Genomic DNA, 22,121 nt, shown 5'->3' on the forward strand with positions numbered 1-22,121 from the left:
CTTTTCACTCTCCTCTTTCACTTTCATCAAGAGACTTTTGATATATGCATTAATATACAATATTTGTTTTTCTCTTTTTGATTTATTTCACTCTGTGTAACAGGCTCTAGGTTCATCCTCCTCACTGCAACTGAGTCAAGTTCGTTCCTTTTTATGTTTGGCTATTATTTTAAATTCTGTCCAAAATGTTAGTATAAGAAGCATTGTATCTGACTTACAAATCTAAAGAAACTCTAACCACTAAGAGAAAGTAAATTGTGATAAAATTGAAAATTCCATGAAATAGTTAATAGAAAATTTGAGATAATTCTGAGTATTTTTTTATGATTTTTTTTTCTGAATTTATTGCTGGGCTTCACAACTAAGTTTAGAATGCTAATTAAATCAAGGTCTGATTATTTACTTGCTTCTATTCTTTTTTTTTTGAAGACTCTATTAATTGCTTTTAAGATCTAGATTCAGTGCCCCCAGATTAGGTCATTAGGAATAAAATATAACTATTTAAAGATAATTTTTCTCTTTGGAATTTCATGATGCTTTAATGATACCTTTTATTAGGAGTATAGGTAGGTCAACCCATGCTTATAGTAAGACTGAAGGAAAGTGATTTTTTTTCCCATGGTGACTAATAAGTCTGTAACATATTTGGGAGTGGGGTTCCCAGGTGGCTCAGTGGTAAAGAATCTACCTGCAATCAGGAGACACAGGTTAGATCCCTGGGTCAGGAAGAACACCAGGAGAAGGAAGTGGCCACCCACTCCAGTATTCTTGCGTGGGACATCCTATGGACAGAGGATCCTGGTGGGCGGCAGTTCATGAGGTCACAAAGAGTCAAGCATGACTTAGCAACTAAACAATAGCAATATTTGGGAATAATGTCTACATTCTTTTTTTTAAATTAAATTTTATTTTTTAAATGAAATATGGTTGATTTGCAATATTAGTTTTAGATGTACAATCTCGTGATTCACTACTTTTACAAACTATACTCCGTTAAGTTATTACAAAATAATGGCTATAATTTCCTGTGCTATATAATGTATACTTGTTGGCAATCTATTTTATACATTGCAGTTTGTATCTTTTAGTTCTATACTCCTATCTTGACTTTCCACTGTATTCATTCCCCACTGGTAACTACTAGTTTGTGTTTTATATCTGTGAGTCTATTTTGGTTGCTGTATACATTTGTTTTATATTTTAGATTCCACACGTAATGAAATGTAAGTATTCATCTTTCTGTCTAATTTCATTATGCATAATATTCTCTAGGTCCATCCATATTGCTACAAATGGCAGAATTTCCATTTTTATGACCAAGTAATATTCTCTGTGTGAACTTGTATACGTATGTATATCACAGCTTCTTTAACCATCTGTCTGTTGAGGGACACTTTAATATTGCTACAAATATTGGAGTGCACATATCTTTTTCAAATTAGTGTTTTCATGTTTTTTTCTGAATATATACCCAGGAATGAAATAGCTAATAGTTCTGTTTTTCAGTATTTATGAGGGGCCTCCTACTCTTTTCCATAGTGGCTGAACCAATTTACATTCCCTTCAACAGTGTACAAGGGTTCCCTTTTCTCTACACCTTTGCTAACTTTTATTTGTGGAATTTTGATGATAGTCATTCTGACAGGTGTGAGGTGATATCTCATTCTGGTTTTGCTTTTCACTTCTCTAATAATTAGCAACATTGAGCATCTTTCTATATGCCTGTTATCCATTTGTATATATTTTGAAAAAATGTATATTATGATCTTCTGCCTATTTTGTGATTGTTCAGTTAAGTTCAGTTCAGTTGCTCAGTCATGTCCAACTCTTTGTGATCCCATGAACCACAGCACGCCAGGCCTCCCTGTCCATCACCAACTCCTGGAGTTCACCCATACTCATGTGCATCGAGTCGGTGATGCCATCCAGCCATCTCATCCTCTGTCATCCCCTTTTCCTCCTGCCCCCAATCCCTCCCAGCATCAGGGTCTTTTCCAGTGAGTCAGCTCTTCACATGAGGTGGCCAAGCAATTTATATATTTTGGATATTAACCTTTTTTCAGTTCAGTTCAATTCAATCGCTCAGTCATGTCCGACTCTTTGCAACCCCATGAATCACAGCACGCCAGGCCTCCCTGTCCATCACCAACTCCCAGAGTTCACTCAAACTCATGTCCATTGAGTTGGTGATGCCATCCAGCCATCTCATTCTCTGTCGTCCCCGTCTCCTCCCACCCCCAATCCCTCCCAGCATCAGACTCTTTTCCAGTGAGTCAGCTCGTCACATGAGGTGGCCGAAGTTTTGGAGTTTCAGCTTTAGCGTAAGTCCTTCCAATGAACACCCAGGATTGATCTCCTTTAGAATGGACTGGTTGGATCTCCTTGCAGTCCAAGGGACTCTCAAGAGTGTTCTCCAACACCACAGTTCAAAAGCATCAATTCTTTGGCGATCAGCTTTCTTCACAGTCCATCTCTCACATCCATACATGACCACGGGAAAAACCATAGCCTTGACTAGATGGTCTTTTTAGGTCATGTCAATTGCAAAGATTTTCTACTCTTCTATAGGTTGTCTTTTTATTGATTGTTTCCTTTGCTATGCAAAAACTTTATAAACTTAAGTTAGATCCCATTTGTTTGTTTTTGCTTTCATTTCTTTTGCCCGAGGAGACAGATTCATAAACATAATGCTATGATGCATCTCAGAGAGTGTTCTGCCTATATTCTCTTCCAGAAATATTATGATTTCTGGTCTTATATTTAGATCTTTGATTCATTTTGAGTTGATTTTGAGTATGATGTGAGAAAATGTGCTAATCTCATTGTTTTACAGTTTTCCCAGCATCACTTGTTAAAAAGACTGTCTTTTCTCCATTGTCTATCCTTGCCTCCTTTGTCATAGTTTAATTGAATGTAAATGTATGGATTTACTTCTTGGATTTGCTTTGTTCCATTGACCTATGGTGTCAGTGTTTATGCCAGTACCATGATGTTTTCATTATTGTAGCTTTATAATATAGTCTGAAGTCTCCTATTTCCAGCTTTATTCTTTGTTTTCAAGACTACTTTGGTAAGTTGGTGTCTTTTGTGGTTCCACACGAATTTTAGGACTATTTGTTCCAGTTCTATGAAAAATGTCATGGATATTTTGATAGAGATTGCATTAAATTGGATTAGATGGCTTTAGGTAGTATAGCCATTTTAATGATATTGATTCTTCCGATCTAAGAGCATAGGATATCTTTCCATTTCTTTGTATCACCTTCAATTTCTTTTATTAGTGTATTATAGTTTTCAGAGTATAGGCCTTGACCTGCTTGGTTAAGTTTATTCCTAGGATTTTTTTTATTTTGATGCAATTTCAAATGGGATTAAAAAAAAGTTTCTCTTCATTATTGGTCATTTTTTCATGTATAGAAACACACCAGATTTCTGTATGTTAATCTTCTATTTTGCAACTTCACTGTGATTCATTTATTAGCTCTAATAGATTTTTGGTGATTTTAGGGTTTTCAATATAGAGTATCATGTCATCTCCAAATACTTACAGTTTTACTTATTCCTTTCCAATTGGGATGCCCTTTAGTTCTTTTTCTTGTCTGAGTGCTGTGTTTAGGATTTCAAATACTTTTTTAAATAGAAGTGGTGAGTGGGCATCCTTGTCTTGTTCTTGAATTTAGAGGAAAGGCCTTTAGCCTTTGTGTGATATTAGCTGTGAGTTTGTCCACATGGCTTTTCTTATGTTGATGTATATTCCCTCTATACCCACTTTGAGAGTTTTTTATCATGAATGATTATTAAATTTTGTTAAGTGCTTTTTCTGCATCTATGGAGATGATCATGTGGTTTTTCTTTTTTATTAATGTGGTGTGTCACATTGATTTGTGATATTGAATCATCCTTGTGGCCTTAGAGTAAATCCAACTTATCATGGTGTATGGTCCTTTTTATATATTACTAAATCAGTTCACTATTATTTTGTTGAGGATTTTTGTATCTATATCAGTCAAAGATATTGGCTTGTAATTTTCTTTTTTGGTTGTGTCCTTGTCTGGTTTGGTATCACGGTAATGATGGCCTTACCCTGAATCTGGGAGTGTTTTGTCCTCTTCAACTTTTTGGAATACTTTGAAAAGCATAGGTATTAGTTCTTCTTCATACATTTTGTTGAATTTTTCTGTGAAGCTGTCTAGTACCAAACTTTTGTTTATTGGGTGATTTAAATTACAAATTCAATTTAATTACTGGTGATAATTTGTTCAGATTTGTCTGTTTCATCTTAGTCTTGAAAAGTTGCATGTTTCTAGAAAATTTGTCAATTTCTTTGGCTTATTCAATTTGTTGGCATGTAACTGTTCATAGTATTCTTATGGTTTTTTTGTATCTCTGTGCTATCATTTTGTATGTTTCTTTTTTTGTTTGTTTTTTATTGTGTTTATTTGGGTCCTTTCTCTTTTCTTCTTGGCAAGCCTGGCTAAAGGTTTATCTATTTTTCTTTTTTAACTTTTCAAAAATCAGCTCTTTTAATTGATCTTCTCTATTCTTTTTTGGTCTCTATTTTATTTATTTCCTCTCTGATCTTCATTTCCTTCCTTCTGTTGACTTTGGACTTTGTTGTTCTTTTTCTAATTCCTTTAGGTGGTAGGTTAGGTTGTTAATTTGAGGTTTTTCTTGTTTCTTGAGAAAGGCCTGTATCACTATAAACTTCCCTCTTAGAACTGCTTTTGCTTGCTGTGTCTGATTGATTTTGGACTGCTTTAATTTTCATCAGTCTTGAGGTATTTGGTGAATTCTCTTTGATTTCTTCATTGACCTATTGGTTTTTTAATAGCTTGCTATTTGGTGTTTATGTGTTTGTTCTTTTCCTATTTTTCCTTTTACAGTTTTATGTAAATGATTGCTAGTTTCATACCATTGTGGCTTGAAAAAGTGCTTGAGATAATTTCTATCCTCTTAAATTTGTTGAGACTTGTTTTGTGGCTTAGTATGCTGATTGCAGCCATGAAATTAAAAGACGCTTACTCCTTGGAAGGAAAGTTATGACCAACCTTGATAGTATATTAAAAAGCAGAGACATTACTTTGCCAACAAAGGTCCATCTAGTCAAGGCTATGGTTTTTCCCGTGGTCATATATGGATGTGAGAGTTGGACTGTGAAGAAAGCTGATCACTGAAGAATTGATGCTTTTGAACTGTGGTGTTAGAGAAGACTCTTGAGAGTCCCTTGGACTGAAAGGAGATCCAACCTGTCCATCCTAAAGCAGAGCAGTCCTGGGTGTTCTTTGGAAGGACTGATGTTGAAGCTGAAACTCCAAATCTTTGGCCATCTGATGCGAAGAGCTGACTCTTTTGAAAATACTCTGATGCTGGGAAAGATTGAGGACAGGCGGAGAAGGGGACGACAGAGGATGAGATGGTTGGATGGCATCATCAACTCAATGGACATGAGGTTGGGTGAACTCCGGGAGTTGGTGATGGACAGGGAGGCCTGGTGTGCTGTGGTTCATGGGGTTGCAAAGAGTTGGACAGGACTGAGTGACTGAACTGACTGAACTGATATTGAATGTATATTTGTTACGATTATAATGTCCTCTTCTTTATTGATCCCTTTATCATTATATAATGTATTTCTTCTTGTTCTATTATAGTCTTTGCTCTAACGTTTATTTTGTCTGAGTATTGCTCCTCTATCTTTTTATTGCTGTTGGCATGAAATATCTTTTTTCCCTCCTCTCACTTTCAGTCTGTGTGTCTTTAGCTCTGACACAAATCTCTTGGAGGCAGCAAATTGAAAGCTCTTGTTTTTTCATGCAGTCAGCCACTCTGTATCTTTCAGTCAGGGTATTTAGTCTACTGACAATTAATACATGAAGTACATTGATAAGTATGTACTTATCATGATTTTATTACTTGTTGTCTGGTTGTTTTTAAAATTCTCTGTTAAAATCTTTTTGTTTCTTTCCTTTTGTTTAGATTGTTTTCAGTGGTTGTATGTTTGTGTTACTTTCTTTTTTGTGCATCTGTTTTCAGTTTTTGATTTGTGGTTACCATGGGGTTTGTATATATTGACCTGAAAGTGTATTTACTTGTTTTAAACTGGCAGTCATTTATTTTAAAACACATTCTAAAAGATCTGTATTTTTTTACTCTCCTCGTCTACATTTTGTTTATAATGTCATATTTTACATTTTCATGTTTAACCCTTAGCTATCGATTGTAGTTTTGTTGTGATTGTTCAGTCACTAAGTTGTGTCCAACCCTTAGCGACCCCATGGACTACAACATAATAGGCTGTCCTTTCATCCACTTCCTCCCAAAGTTTGCTTAAGTTCATGTCCATTGAGTCAGTGATGCTCTCTAATCATCTTATTCTCTATCACCCTTTTCTCCTTTCGCCTTCAATATTTCCAGCATCAAGGTCTTTTTCAATGAGTCAGTTCTTTGTATTAGGTGGCCACAGTATTGGAGCTTCAGCATCAGTCCTTCCAGTGAATATTCAGGGTTGATTTCCTTTAGGACTGACTAGTTTGATCTCCTTGCGGTTCTAGGGACACTCAAGAGAATTCTCTATCACCACAATTTGAAAGCATGCGTTCTTCAGTGCTCAGCCTTCTTTATTGCCCAACACTCACATCCATATATGACTACTGGAAAAATATAGCTTTGACTATATGGACCTTTGTCAGCAAAGTAATATCTTTGTTTTTTTAATATGCTGTCTAGGTTTGTCATAACCTTCCTTCCAGAAGCAAACGTCATCTAACTTTATGACTGCAGTCATCATCTGCAGTGTTTTGGACCTCAAGAAAAGAAAATCTGTCACTGCTTCTAATTTTTCCCCTCCTACTTGCTATGAAGTGATGGGACCTGATGCCATGATCTTCGTTTTTTGAATGTTGTTTTTAAGCCAGCTTTTTCACTCTCCTCTTTCACCCTCATTAGCATACTCTTTAGCTCCTCTTTGTTTTAGCATAGTATCATCTGCATACGTATCTGAAGTTATTGATATTTATCCCGGCAATCTTGATTCCAGCTTGTGACACATCCAACCTGGCATTTTGTGATGCACTCTGCATATAAGTTCAATAAACAGTGTGACAATATACAGCCTTGTCATATTCCTTTCCCAAATCTGAATCAGTAAGTTGTTCCATGTAAGGTCCTAACTGTTGCTTCTTGACCTGCACAGAGGTTTCTCAGGAGGCAAGTAAGGTGGTCTGGTATTCCCATCTTTTTTAGAATTTTCCAGAGTTTGTTGCAATCCACACAGTCAAAGGCTTTCTCATAGTCAATGAAGCAGATGTTTTTCTGAAATTCTCTTGCTTTCTCTGATCCAGCAAATGTTGGCAATTTGATCTCTGGTTCCTCTGCTTTTTCTAAACCCTGCTCGTACATCTGGAAGTTCTTGATTCATGTATTGCTGTAAGCCTTGCTTGAAGGATTTTGAGCATAACCTTACTAGCATGGGAAATGAGCACAGTTGTCCTATAATTTGAATATTCTTTGGCACTTCCCTTCTTTGGGGTTGGAATGAAATCTAACTTTTCCAGCCCTCTGGCCACTGGTGAGTTTTCCAAATTTGCTGACATATTGAAGGCAGCACTTTAATAGCATCATCTTTTAGAATTTGAAATAGCTCAGCTGGATTTCTATCACCTCCACTAGCTTTGTTCATAGTAGTGCTTTCTACGGCCCACTTGACTTCACACTCCAAGAGATCTGGCTCTAGGTGAGTGATCACACCATTATGGTTATCTGGGTCATTAAGACATTTTTAATACAATTCTTCTGTGCATTCTTTCACCTCTTCTTAATATCTTCAGCTTCTGTTAGGTCCTTACTATTTCTGTTCTTTATTGTGTCCATCCTTGCATGAAATATTCCCTTTATATCTCCAGTTTTCTTGAAAAGATCTCTTTTTTTTTTCCCATTCCCATTTTTGTCCTCCATTTCTTATGCATTGTTCATCTCACAAGGCCTTCATGTGTTTCCTTGCTATTCTTTGAAACTCTGCATTCAGTTGGGTTTACCTTTCCTTTTCTCCCCTGATTTTCACTTATCGTCTTTTCTCAGCTATTTATAAAGCCTCCTCAGACAACCACTTTGCCTTCTTGCATTTCCTTTTCTTGAGGATTTTTTTGGTCACTTCCTCCTCTACAATTTTACAAGCCTCTGTCTATAGTTCTTCAGCCACTCTGTCTATAAGATCTAATCCCTTGAATTTATTCATCACTTCCACTGTACAATCATAAGGGATTTGATTTTGATCATACCTGAATGGCCTAGTGGTTTTCTCTACTTTCTTCAACTTAAGCCTAAAATTTGCAGTAAGGAGCTGATGATCAGAGCTACAGTCAGCTCCAGGTCTTGTTTTTGCTGACTGTATAAAACTTCTCCAACTTTGGCTGCAAAGAATATTATCATATGTTATATATAATATAGTATAATATATGAATAATTGTATTTATAATTGCTTTTAATTTTTTTTATCTTTGTACTGACTTATTTAAGTGTTGATCCTCAGTCCTCACTGTATAATGCCTTTCCTAGTGGGATTTTTCTTTGCCTATAGATTATTAGTTTTTTTCCACTTCTAGAAAACCCTTTATATTTAGGTTATTTTCAGTTAAAACACTCCTTTAGTTCTTTAGTTTCACTTGAGAAGTTAAGCATTTCTCTTTTGAGTCTAAATGATAACCATGCTGGGTAAAATATCCTAAGTTACAGGTTTTTCCCTTTCAACTCTTGAATATATCATGCCACTCCCCACTGACCTACAAAGTTTCTGCAGAAAAATTAACTGGTAGCCTTATGGGGATTCCCTTGTATATGGCTCTTTTTCTCTTGTTGCCTTTAGTGTTTTCTCCAACTTTAAATTTTACCATTTTAATTACAGTACATCTTGGTGTGGGTTTGTTTGAATTCATCTTGTTTGGAACCCTCTGTGCTTCTGTACCTGGATATCTGCTTCCTTCTTTAGCTTTGGGAAGTTGTCAGCCATAATTTAATTAAATATAGTTTTGATTCCTTTTCTTTCTCTTCTCCTTTTGGGACGTCTATAATGAGAATGTTGGTGTGCTTAATATTTATGCCAGAGATCTCTTAGGCTGTATTAAATTTTTAAAATCTGTTTTCTGTCTGTTGTTTTGATAGGGTGATTTCCATTTTCTGTCTTCCAGATCACTTGTATTCTTCATATTACTTAGTCTTCTATTTATTCCTTCTCCTGTATTCATTTCAGTGATTGAATTCTTCATTTTTGGTTGGGTCTTTTTTATATTATCTAGTTCCTTGTCAGAATTTTCACTGTACTCATCTATTGTTTTTCCCATTGCAGGTAACATTTTTTGCTACCAATGCTTTTAATTTTTTGACTTGTAAATTATATCTGTGTCATTCTTTTTCAGAGGTTTTCTCCTGCTCTTTCCATTAAAAGCACCACTCACTTGCCAAGATGGTTGTTTATTCATGTATTCTCCCTTTTCCTCTTAGTCCCCTCCCAGGAGCAATGTTTCCAAATGATTGCTTTCATTTTCTCTCTGCCTGATTACATGCACATCTTTCTTAGAGCCTTGATTGTATGGAGGGCGTGGTGGTGGTGGTGGTGTCCTTCTGCCAGTTGCCAGTTAGTTTTCAGTGAGAATTATTCACATGTAAATGCATTTTAAAGTTTTTTTGGGGGGTGTATGTGTGTGTTTATTTTTGATGTGTTTGTGGTGAGAGGTGAGCTCCACTTCCTCTTCGACTATCCCCCATAATGTCTGTATTCTAGATTTCAGAATTTAAATTTTAAAATAGTAGACCAGTGATTTGGAACTTGAAGGAAAAAGCAGGTTGATATATTTGTTGTATGCCAAATAGAAAAAGTATAGATGAATAGTGGAGCATGACCAGTAAATTAAAATATATATATATATTTGAACAATTTCTATGAAGAATTATACACAGCAGAGTTGATAGGTTAAGAGCATGGATTTTGGCCAGTCACACCTGAGATGTACCTTCATTCCATTTAAAGGCTTTGTGAAATTGGGTTAATTACTCTGCCTCTGGATTCAGTTGCTTCACCTATCAAATAGGGATAAAAATAGCACTTATTCATACAGTTTATCTGAGATTAAGTGAGATAATACACCAAAATGCTCTATAGTGTCTGATATATATAAGTACTAAATGCACATTAGCTTTTAGTAAGAGCAATTCTAGCAAAGTGTCTTCCCCTGGTGAAGTATAGTGAAAACAACACTTCTGTTTTACTCTATTAGGGAACTTGACCTCCTTTAGGAAGAACCATCAGTAACTTTTAAGAGCCATAAAATTAAGTAGTCTTTTTCCAAATAACAATTCTAAACACTCATTTTAAGGGAAAAAATTGAACCTTAGAAAAATTTGCATGCCAGGAGATGTTATCTGGAGCAGAGTATCAGAAACAGCTATAAAGAGCCAATGTTAAATCCATTTAAGTGGATACATACTTTGTCATCATATAGTAACAGTTATGAGAAGGAGAAAACAAAAGTACTCACACAGACATGAAAAAAAAAATCATGTAAGAAACTTGTATATAAATATATTATGAACTGACCTGTGTAAAAAAGGGACCATAGTGTGTTGGCATGGTTGGTGACTGTGAATAAGCATTGATAAGGGTTTATGCGGGGCAGCCTACTGACTTAATATAATGTACTCTTTGCATCTAAGGGAAAAAGTACAATGCCTTAGATCACTTTCTGTGGGTTGCTTATATCATTTAGGATTAGCCTGTGAAAATCTCCCAAGGGCTTCATTTAGTCCACATTAAGTCAGCTTTATCTCCTCCCAGAACTATCTATCTCAATCAACTCCTATTCTGTATGTATTCATCTACAAGTCTCATCAGGAATGTGGCAGTAATAAGTTGAGTGAACATAAAATACTCTGGGGAAAAAAAAAAAGAAAACAGGAGACGTTGAGGTTCAAGTGTTCTGAGCAGCACAGCTTCATGATTGTGCACTGACTAAAGAGGGAGTCTGTCTTGTCTCTAAATTGTTCAGGGGCCAGACAAACTTGTTTTTATATAACAGGATTAATGATAGGACTGCAAGTACAAGCCCAGTTTGTTGGCCCAAACAAGTTATAAGTTTGCAAAGAAAGGTGCAAAGCCATGAGAATGAGTTTGCGAGTGACGTTTGGAACCTAGCAGTTAAACGGCTGATGGTATTACTTGCACTGTTACTCCACAAGCCCCCAAACTCCAGACTTCTTATTTCTCCACCCAAGATAAGGCTTTCCGAGGAATACCATCTTTGAGAAACATCCTCTTTAGTAAACCTGCATGAACTTGCTTTAGTTCATTTTCTAATTCAGAATCTTCCACCTCCTATCACTGTTGTGAATTAAATGCACTGGATGACTGTTGAGTTGGCATTGTCTGAAGGTATTATTTGTTCACACAGTAAAGCTTTACACTTTGCTAATAATGCATTCTGTGATTTTAAAAAGGAGAATGGAAGATGGAATGATACACACACAGGGAGGTTTTGGGTGCAACTCATAACGCTATATTATCAACTGAGGGTATTAATACACATGTATTTGGCAAGTGTGAATGTCAACATTCTAGGAATCAGTGAACTAAAAAGGACTGGAATGGGTGAATTTAACTCAGATGACCATTTTGTCTACTACTGTGGGCAGGAATCCGTTAGAAGAAATGGAGTAGCCATCATGGTCAACAAAAGAGTCTGAAATGCAGTACTTGAATACAATCTCAAAAATGACAGAATTATCTCTGATGTTTCCAAGGCAAAGCATTCAGTATTACAGTAATTCAAGCCTATGCCCCAACCAGTAATGCTGAAGAAGCTGAAGTTGAACAGTTCTATGAAGACCTATAAGACCTTTTAGAACTAACACCCAAAAAAGATGTCCTTTTCACTATAGGGGACTGGAATGCAAAAGTAAGAAGTCAAGAAACACCTGGAGTAACATGCAAATTTGGCCTTGGAGCACGGAATGAAGCAGGGCAAAGGCTAATAGAGTTTTGCCAAGAGAATGCACTGGTCATAGCAAACACCCTCTTTCAACAACACAAGAGAAGACTCTACACATGGACATCACCAGATGGTCAACACCAAAATCAGATTGATTATATTCTTTGCAGCCAAAGATGGAGAAGCTCTATACAGTTAGCAAAAACAAGATGAGGAGCTGACTGTGGCTCAGATCATGAACTCCTGATTGCCAAATTCAGACTGAAATTGAAGAAAGTAGGGAAAACCACTAGACCGTTCAGATATGACCTAAACCAAATCCCTTATGATTATACAACGGAAGTGAGAAATAGATTTAAAGGACTAGATCTGATAGATAGAGTGCCTGCTGAACTCTGGACGGAGGTTTGTGACATTGTACAAGAGACAGGGACCAAGACCATCCCCATGGAAAAGAAATGCAAAAAAGCAAAATGGCTGTCTGAGGAGGCCTTACAAATAGCCGTGAAAAGAAGAGAAGCGAAAAGGAGAAGAGGAAAGGTATAAACATCTGAATGCAGAGTTCCAAAGAATAGCGAGGAGAGATAAGAAAGCCTTCCTCAGCGATCAATGCAAAGAAATAGAGGAAAACAACAGAATAGGAAAGACTAGAGATCTCTTCAAGAAACTTAGAGGTACCAAGGGAACATTTCATGCAAAGATGGGCTCGATAAAGGACAGAAATGGTATGGACTCAACAGAAGCAGAAGATATTAAGAAGAGGTGGCAAGAATACACAGAAGAACTGTACAAAAAAGATCTTCACAACCAAGATAATCACAATGGTGTGATCACTGACCTAGAGCCAGACATCTTGGAATGTGAAGTCAAGTGGGCCTTAGAAAGCATCACTATGAACAAAGCTAGTGGAGGTGATGGAATTCCAGTTGAGTTATTTCAAATCCTGAAAGATAATGCTGTGAAAGTGCTGCATTCAATATGCCAGCGAATTTGGAAAACTCAGCAGTGGCCACAGGACTGGAAAAGGTCAGTTTTCATTCCAATCCCAAAGAAAGGCAAAGCCAAAGAATACTCAAACTACCGCACAATTGCACTCACCTCACACACTAGTAAAGTCATGCTCAAAATTCTCCAAGCCAGGCTTCAGCAATACGTGACCCGTGAACTTCCAGATGTTCAAGCTGATTTAGAAAAGGCAGAGAAACCAGAGATCAAATTGCCAACATCCGCTGGATCATGGAGAAAGCAAGAGAGTTCGAGAAAAACATCTATTTCTACTTTATTGACTATGCCAAAGCCTTTGACTGTGTGGATCACAATAAACTGTGGAAAATTCTGAAAGAGATGGGAATACGAGACCACCTGACCTGCCTCTTGAGAAACCTGTATGCAGGTCAGGAAGCAATAGTTAGAACTGGACATGGAACAACAGACTGGTTCCAAATCAGGAAACAGTACATCAAGGCTGAATATTGTCACCCTGCTTATTTAACTTATATGCAGAGTACATCATGAGGAACGCTGGGCTGGAAGAAGCACAAGGTGGAATCAAGTTTGCCGGGAGAAATATCAATAACCTCAGATATGCAGATGACACCACCCTCATGGAAGAAAGTGAAGAGGAACTCAAAAGCCTCTTGATGAAAGTGAAAGAGGAGAGTAAAAAGGTTGGCTTAAAGCTCAACATTCAGAAAACTAAGATCATGGCATCTGGTCCCATCACTTCATGGGAAATAAATGGAGAAAAAATGGAAACAGTGTCAGAGTTTATTTTTTGGTGCTCCAAAATCACTGTGAATGCTGATTGCAGCCATGAAATTAAAAGACACTTACGCCTTGGAAGGAAAGCTATGACCAACCTAGACAGCATATTAAAAATCAGAGACATTACTTTGCCAACAAAGGTCCGACTAGTCAAGGCTATGGTTTTTCCAGTGGTCATGTATTGATGATGGGGTTGGACTGTGAAGAAAGCTGATCACCAAAGAACTGATGCTTTTGAAGTGTGGTGTTGGCGAAGACTCTTGAGAGTCCCTTGGACTGCAAGGAGATCCAACCAGTCCATTCTAAAGATCAGTCCAGGGTATTCATTGGAAGGACTGATGCTAAAGCTGAAACTCCAATACTTTGGCCACCTGATGCAGAGTTGACTCACTGGAAAAGACTCTGATGCTGGGAGGGATTGGGGATAGGAGGAGAATGGGATGACAGAGAATGAGATGGCCTGATGGCATCACCGACTCAATGGACATGAGTCTAAGTGAAGTCTGGGAGTTGGTGATGGACAGGGAGGCCTGGTGTGCTGTGATTCATGGGGTCACAAAGAGTCGGACATGACTGAGTGACTCAAGTGAACTGACTGATAAAGGTAGAGTTGGAATTGGCAAATAAGTCAATTTTTATTTCACTTAAATAAAACCAAGTATTCACCTTTGTAATCAAACATTGTTATTCAGTTCAGTTCAGTCGCTCAGTCGTGTCCGACTCTTTGTGACCTCATGAATTGCAGCACGCCAGGCCTCCCTGTCCATCACCAACTCCCGGAGTTCACTCAAACTCATGTCCATTGAGTCGGTGATGCCATCCAGGCATCTCATTCTCTGTTGTCCCCATCTCCTCCTGTCCCCAATCCCTCCTAGCATCAGAGTCTTTTTCAGTGAGTCAACTCATCACATGAGGTGGCCAAAGTATTGGAGTTTCAGCTTTAGCATCAGTCCTTCCAATGAACACCCAGGATTGATCTCCTTTAGAATGGACTGGTTGGAACTCCTTGCAGTCCAAGGGACTCTCAAGAGTCTTCTCCAGCACCACAGTTCAAAAGCATCAATATAATATTATAAAATAATTAGTCTCCAATTAAAAAAAATTAAAAAAAATAAAGATTCAAAGTGAAAAATAAAGCATCAATTCTTCAGCGATCAGCTTTCTTCACAGTCCAACTCTCACATCCATACATGACCACAGGAAAAACCATAGTCTTGACTAGATGGACCTTTGATGGCAAATGTCTCTCCTTTTTAATATGCTATCTAGGTTGATCTTAACTTTCCTTCCAAGGAGCAAGCGTCTTTTAATTTCATGGCTGCAATCAGCATCCACAATGATTTTGAAGCCCCATAAAATAAAGTCTGACACTGTTTCCACTGTCTCCCCTTCAAGCTGGAATCAAGATTGCCGGGAGAAATATCAATAGTCTTAGATATGCAGATGGCACCACCCTTATGGCAGAAAGTGAAGAGGAACTAAAAAGCCTCTTGATGAAAGTGAAAGAGGAGAGTGAAAAGTTTGGTTTGAAGCTCAACATTCAGAAGACAAAGATCAAGGCATCTGTTCTCATCACCTCATGGGAAATAGATGTGGAAACATTGTTATTTGTATACTATATTTTATGAAATCATCTGTTTAATGGTATAAGATATTGAAGAAGAAAAATTTTGCACTGTAATTTTAGTTTCACAGTTTCATGGCTGAACAATGAATTAATGCATTTACTGGAGACGACTTCAAATTATTTTTTATGTCAAGCTTTTTAAAACGATCGGCCATGTTTGCATGCATTCTAAGTCTCTTCAGTCGCGTCCAACTCTTTGAGACCCTATGGACTGTAGCCCATCTGGCTCCTCTGTCCATGGGATTCTCCAGGCAAGAATATTTTGGAGTGGATTGCGATGCCTTTGTCCATGGAATCTTCCCGACCTAAGGATCGAACCTGCATCTCCTGTGGCTCCTGCATTGCAGGCACATTGTTTACTGCTGAGCCACCAGTGGTGCCCATTGGTCATATATCTCATTATATAATTTTAGAATGAGAGATGGTTTTGAAAGCATTTAGTTTAATATACCTTGGACTAGTCATTGTCATCTATAGACTTGTTAAAATCAAGTATTTCTTTGGATTGAGAGAGATTTTATTCCATATGTTGTTTCTTGATATGGCAGTGAATCTCCCTGCCTCCAAATACAGTGCATTTGTTTTTTGTGTTGTAGAATATGGAGGAATCTTAAATAAATGATAGAGGAAGTCAGATGCTGTTAGCAAAAGCAATGCTGCCAAGTTGTAGGGATAATGTCTGGCAGAACTTAGGTGTTATTTCAAAAGAAACCATTTAAAGATGTCCTTAGATTGACCACACCAAGCTCCAAAGCAGCAGAAGATTCGTCATCCTCTCTAGCTCTGCTACCCAGTGCTTGTTTTAAGAGATGCATGGCAGCAGGAAATAATTGAAAATAATGGACCAGATATTCTTGCATTTCAACCACTTGGCATGTGTACTTGTAAAAATATTTGAGAATCGCCAAATGATTATTTTCACCAAGCAAGTTTAGTGCAGGAAATCTGTTAAAATGACAGTATGTCAATAGATTGTCAGGTTTATTTATTCATCTAACATACATTAAAGAGATGCTTTCTGCTTGAAGAAACTTAAAGCTTCTGTGGCTTTGTCAATTCAAATTTACTTTAAAGAATATCTCATCTAGAAGAGTTAATGGTTATTTTTAAAGAACAGCATTTTAGCTTCTTTTTTTCCTTTTCCCAAATAGACATATTTTTCCTGGCACTTAGTCATGCAGTGTATCTGAGAAAGATGACCTGAATGAGAAAGTGAGTCATGTGAGTGAAGCCTCAGCTTAAGTTCGCGAAAGTATAAATCAGGCAGATAATTTTGTCTGAGAATATCTGAAGGCTAAAGGGGAAGGACAGGATTCAGTTTTCTTGGTTTTCAGATTACTTGGGATATGGCCTAGCTTAACAGGTCATGAAAATAAATCTTTGGTTGGCAAGGCAACAAATAAAAGCACAATTTTGTTGGTAACATGAGAGTCATAAGTAATGTAAGAATGTGTAGATAACAGGTTAGATGGTCTGAGTTACCCCTAGTTGGTATGTGGGAATAATTATACACATGCACAAATGTGGCATTCTCTGGATATTATGGGAGCAAGTGGATTTTAAAAGACGTATCTGTTACCCTATTACTAAAATTTGACTGTTAGCATCCAAATTAACAAGTGTCAGCTGCAGCTTTATCACCAGCTCAAATAGAGGTAAACCGCATAAAGTAACTCACCCACAATTTGCCCATCATTGTCCTCATTTTGTAGTGATGCCTCTTTGATAAAACCAGTAGTATGTAGCCTTTCCACATTCTTACTTAAGAGAACTCCTTTCCTGGGGTGATGAAAATTCAATATTGGAATGACAGTTTTAATGTTTTGCTCTTGAAAACTGAAGTGGGAAAAATAATTTTGAACTTTACTCATCATATTTGAATAGGTGTTATTTATACCTTCTGACTCTCAGATATACCCAAAGACAGAAAGAAAGTAGTGAAATCCCTATCACTGGACACAGTCAAGGTTGTGACCCTGTATTCTCTCTCCCTCACAGCTCCATGATTTATCAATGAGAATCCACGTAGTCCTTAAAAAGGGAACTTCATTCTTGGAGATAAGAGTGGAGCATATCCTCAAGTCTAAGGCAAATAGCTGATTCAACCCTTGGGCCATGGTAATTGGCTATTGAATGAGCATGTGATGTAAGGTAGCCTATCATAGCAAGCCTGGGGCTTTGCTGTGATTGACAGGATGAACTTCCTTCTATATGAGAAAAAGGTAACTTGTTGCTGAGGAGGCTGTTGAACTCTGATAATAACGAGAGGAATTGCCTCTGGGAGGACTTGACTCCATGATGTACCAAACAGAGACATGGATAGATGGTGGGAGCATGGTGATCTTGTTTTGCTGGTGGATTAAGACTTCCTGGAAATTCAATCTTATTCTCAAATTTATGTTTATAAACCAATAAAGTATTTTTATTATTTAAGCTACTTAGTTGGGTTTGCATTACTTGCAACTAAAAAGCGTTCTAATGGATGTGTTCAAATATATGATCGGTAATATAATGAAGAGACTAGAAAAGGGATTCAGACTGTAGACTGGTAGTTGAATTGGATGATCTTTAAGAAAACTTTTGAGCTTGGAATTCTAATATAGAACGAACCTAGGTTTGTGTACTCCATTACTTCCACCTGAGTCTAGACATGTTAACCAGATTCCCTTCAAGCTGTATGTGTGCCATATACATTGTATATTTTAGTAACTAGAATTGTTTATTTCTCAGCTCAGTTTCTGAAGAAGGAAATGGCTACCCACTCCAGTATTCTTGCCCGATAATCCCATGGACAAAGGATTCTGACGGGTTACAGACCTTGGGGTCTCAAAGAGTCAGACACGACTGAGAGACTAACACCCACACACAGAACTCAGTTTATTGCTAAATGATCACATTTCACTGTTCACCTTTATCCAAGATAGCCCTCAATTAATTCAAATTAGGAGAGATTTATAATTAATTATTTTTAGGATACTTATTGCTGGGAATGATTGTATGATTTCTTTTTAAGAGGTCATTATTCAAAATAAAGGAGCAAGGTGTGAAAGAGATTTGACGTAAGATTTAGGCAGCATAGGATCTAGTCAAATCTTTACCTTTGATGTGTTGTTCCTTTCTATTTAATAAAAAAAAAGGCAAAAGGCTAGGTGTATCACTGTAGATTTCATTAAGTACTAAGTGTCATTAAATGTTAAACAGAGACATGCTTTTTTTGGATGAAATGTTAAGTCAAAGCTTACTATAGTCCAACCATGTTGGAATAGTATTCTACGTTGAAATGGATATAAAACATGGAAAGTCTGGATGCCTGTGGGAACCCTACAGAATAAAGGGCTTAAGATGACCCCTCCAGTATAGATTGAAGTCACACCACTGTCGTGTCACTAAGCAAAATTGACTACTTTCCTTCTAAAAGAAGAATTCAGTAAGACTTTGGAGATAGAACGAAGGTAGGGAGGACAATGGTTCTTTCCCAGTCTGTTGCCATCCAATAGAAGTTTAGATCATCCCTGGCATAGAAAAGGAAAAGGCTGATTCCAAGAAGGTCACCACCTGGGCTTGTCTGGACCATCTCCAGAGCAGGATACCTGTGCTACAAAGAACTTCTGTTGTCTTCTTCCTGGAAGGTGTGATTCAGAGCTTCATATTTTTGGCAAACATGCCTCCATTCCCTTTGGGCATCTGTGCTTTTCTCCTCCAGAGACTACCATTCTTTTCCTCCATTGATTATGTGTTTGTTCTCAGGCTTCCAGAGCAGAAGGAATCTCCTAAAAATCACATCCAATGTTTGCATGTATTCTAGAAATCTTCAGTGCCTTTAAAAAGATTTTAAACATCTTTTAAAAATTGAATAAAATTGAATATTTTGTTTGTTTTTTGTTCTTGACCAGTATGTGTTAAGAGTGGGAAGGGATGGATATGGGGAAGTAAATTAATAAGCTTCATAGTGCCATAATGGAAAAGACCTTGATGTTGTGAAAGATTGCAAGCAGGGGCTGACAGAGGATGAGATGGTTGGATGGCATCTTCAACTCAATGGACATGAGTTTGAGCAAACTCCAGCAGATGGTGAAGGACAGGGACACTGGGCGTGCTGCAGTCCATGGGGGTGCAAAGAATCGGACATGACTTAGTGACTGAATGACGAACGACAGTTCTATAGGTGCCAGGTCTGGATTCTCAGAGGTGGAGTTTTATGTAGTTCTTAAAAGTGCACATGGTTCTATTGTTAGGACCACCGAAGGAAACATTTTAGATAACATCTCAACAATTCTTTTTATCCTGTGCTTCATTCACAATCTCCAAGTTGTTTAAATACATTAATAGGGTTTGTTGTTTTTGTTGCTTTACACACACATTGAGAAAACATAATGGAGTCATCTTTTTACTTAAAATTCAGTCTCCTGGAGAAGACTTGTCTCCTTCTATATGAAATATGCTGAAAGATTTAATCTGAGGAAATTGCTTGTGTCAGCAGCTGTCACAAAACATGTGCCCTGTTTTGGAATCTGGAGCAGCTGCCATGCTGAAATACTATTTGTCTTTTCAGAGGGAAATAAGAGTATCAGTGGAATTTGTCTTCTTTGAAGTGCTTCAGCTCTTTTATTTCTAATTTCAGATGTCAATGGCCTGTTTGGAATGACTAAAGAAGGCAGAGACCATTCTCTGCTGAGCCCTTAATATCTAGGGTATTTCCCAGTAGCAAAAATGTTGTAAGCACAGCTGGGTGGGGATCAGCCATTCATTCTGCCAGATGCCAGAAAGTTCACGAGGAAAACATGCTCCAGGCTTCCGTAAAGGTTATACACGCTTTCCTCTGGAGTGATTTATGGGAACATTTTCTAGAAGGAACAGGGACTCTGTACTCCCATCATGTGACACCTTAGACCACTTTCTCCGAGCTATACCAACGGGACACATGCAGGCCCTCTCAAGTCTCCAAATGTGCAATCCTTCTTTTCCATTACTCCAATGACTTAAGAATCCCTCTCGCTGCAGAAAGGTGTTCCTGGTTAAGAGTGGCTAACTACACCAAGGATGTCTTCTCACATATACAGAGGCCCAGACTTCCTCAATGTACCTATTATTTTGTTTTTCCAGAATAGATTCCCTTTAATTTATATGTCACTTTGAAATGCTGATCACATGCTCTTCATGCATCTGGACAGCGTATGTATTTTGTGAATGAAAGATAACACAGAGCAGTAGGATACCATGGGAGAGGGTAATGTGGCTTGGTTTACTTTCCCATCCCAAGCTCAATGTGTAGAGTGGCCTAAAATGGGTTGTGGATTGGCATATGTAGAAGAATCTGAGAATGTAATGGTTAGTAATTTTGTTGTTTAGTTGCTAAGTCATGTTTGACTCTTTTGACCCTACAGACTCTTTGGACTGTAGCTCGCTAGGCCCCTCTGCCATGGGATTTCTCAGGTAATCCTACTGGAATGGGTTGCTATTTCCTTCTATAGGGCATCTTCCCAACCCAGGGACTGAACCCTGAATCTCTGGCTTGGTAGCCAAATTATTTACCACTGAGCCCCCAGAGGAAGCCCCCATGGTTATAAATATAAGCTTGCTGATGTCATATACCAGAATATTAGTCACCTCAGGCATGTTCCTAACACCTCTAACTTTTATACCAATCTGTGAAGTGGGTAATGGTGTTTTCTTCAGAGGAATGCTGCGAGCATAAGCAGAAACAATGCATATGAAGAGCTTAGCTTCATCCTTCCTATTAATAAAATTATCCATGTGATGCCAGGCAAATTAAAAATTCTCTTCAAACCCCATAATATTCATCAAGCTAAGTAACTATCGCCAGGTTACAGGAAAGAAAGAAGTGAGGGCATAAACAAGGTCACTTTTTGTTAGAAGAAAAATTTTGGAAAAAGAAAATGAGGAATAAACTCCAATATATGTTTGTTTATATGGTATCTGTAATGATTGCTCAGTACATATTTTTAAAAGCAACTATCCATGCAAACACTTGGTAAAATATAAAATGATAAATATTCAGTTTCAGTTTTATTCTCACATTTAAAATCACTATTCCCAACATGAAGATGTTCATAAAAAAAGATGATCAGAAAAGGACATTGACCGAAATAATCAGACAACGTAAAACCTGAATCTAAGGGAGGAAGATTTAAAAAAAACTAGGACGTACAGTTGACCTTTAAACAACATAGGCTGAACTGTGAGGATTCATTTATACATGGATTTTTTTTATATATATAAGTACATGCTGAAGTCCTACAAAATGAGAAGTTGGTTTAATCTTTGAGTATTGAACCACCTGTATGGAGGCCCAACTGTAAGTTAAGTGGATTTTCATCTCTGTGGGCATTGGCCCCCCAATTCCTGTGTTGTTCAAGAGTCATATGTATGTGTTTATGTATGTGTTTTGCTTTTCAGTTAATTTTATTAAAAAAAATTATTTTTGATTGACGTATAGTTGGCTTAAAATATTATTAATTTCAGGTGATTCAACATTTAAATGTATTATGAAATGATCACTGTGAAAAGTCTAGAACTGTCTGCCTCCATACAAAGTTATTGCCATAATATTGACCATATCTCATGTGTTGTATGTATTCAATTTTAAGCCACATTAGCTTCTTGATCCTTGGAAGAAAAGCTATGTTAAACCTAGACAGCATATTAGAAAGCAGAGATGTCACTTTGACGACAAAGGTCTGTATAGTCAAAGCTATGTTTTTTCCAGTAGTCATGTATGGATGTGAGAGTAGGACCAT

The sequence above is a fragment of the Moschus berezovskii genome, chromosome 3, assembly GCF_049115385.1.
Source record: "Moschus berezovskii isolate FMDL1 chromosome 3, NW_MosBer_1.0, whole genome shotgun sequence".
Taxonomy (NCBI): Eukaryota; Metazoa; Chordata; class Mammalia; order Artiodactyla; family Moschidae; genus Moschus; species Moschus berezovskii.